Below are 1537 nucleotides of genomic sequence, written 5' to 3' on the forward strand. Positions count from 1 at the left end.
AATTCATATCATTTGTAAAGATTTAAGATGAAAGTTCAAGTAGCCAATTTTTCTGTGTATCTTTTAAACAGTTTCTGTGCATGCCATAATAATATTCTTATTTCATAAAGCTAGAATACTTTGTAAATATTTTGAATTTTGCAGAAAACTCAATGAGAAAAATTCAGTCAGAGAAACTCTCAAAAGACCTAAACTACTTTCCACTCTCAAAATATTTATACTCTTCTCAACACTGTCCTGTCAGTCTGACAGTGAGGAATTAGATGAATAAATTCAACATGAGGTATGAAAGATATACAAGAATTCATAAATGAGTTCTACGTAGTGGGGGCGCATATTAATGGTTAGGGGTGCTCCTTATTTCCCCACTCTCCAAACAGATCAAGGAAACTCTAAACACCTTCTCTGAAAACAGCATTACACTAAATTATGTGACAAAATTTGTTCCATCAGATTTGCCTTTTTGTTACAGGTCATTTGTTATTCTTGTAAAATGACTGTATACAGATCAATAATTGCCTGAATTAATTGGAGGGCAAATGGAGTAAAGATTTAAAAAGCAGAACAGACCTTGAAAGTTGGACATGCAAAGCAAGTATCCAAAATATACGAAGAACTCATACGACTCAATAACAACAAAAAAAACAAGTCATCCAATCAAAAAATGGGAAGAGGACTTGAACAGACACTTCTCCCTAGAGGACATACAAATGGCCAACAACTACATGAAAAGATACTTAACATCGCTAGCTATTAGAGAAATGCAAATCACAATGAGATACCATCTCACCCCTTTTAGAATAGCTATAAGCAACAGGACAAGTAATAACAAATGTTGGAGAGGATGCAGAGAAAAAGGAACCCTCAGACACTGCTAGTAGGGCTGCAAATTGGTACAGCCACTATGGAGGTTCCTCAAAAATCTAAGAATTGATCTAGCATATGATCCAGCAATCCCTCTACTGGGTATTTACCCCTAAAGACTTGAAAACCCGTATCCGAAAAGATATTTGCACACAAATGTTCATAGCAGCATTATTCACAATGGCCAGGACAGAGAAGCAACCAAAGTGTCCTACGATAGATGATTGGCTAAAGAACTGTGGCACATATATACAATGGAATATTACTCAGCCATAAGAAGAGATGAAATACTGCCATTTGCAACAACATGGATGAAGTTCGAGATAATTATGCTGAGTGAAATAATCCAGACAGAAAAAGTTGAAAATCATATGCTATCACTTATATGTGAGATATAAACCTAAAAGCAACAAAGGAACAGGACAAACAAACAGAGACTCATGGACATGGACTATAGACTAGTGGTTACCAAAGGACTATAGAGAAGTGGTCACTAGTGAGGTGGAGGAAAAGGGGAGAGATAAACGGGGTAGAGGGGATCAAATATGTGGTAGCTGAAGGAAATTGGACTTTGGGTGGTAAACACACAATAGAATATACAGATGTCAAATGATAACGTACACCTGAAAATTATATAATTGTATTATCCCATGTTACCCCAATAAACTTATAA

The sequence above is a fragment of the Pteropus vampyrus genome, unplaced genomic scaffold (genome assembly GCF_000151845.1).
Source record: "Pteropus vampyrus isolate Shadow unplaced genomic scaffold, Pvam_2.0 Scaffold18, whole genome shotgun sequence".
Taxonomy (NCBI): domain Eukaryota; kingdom Metazoa; phylum Chordata; class Mammalia; order Chiroptera; family Pteropodidae; genus Pteropus; species Pteropus vampyrus.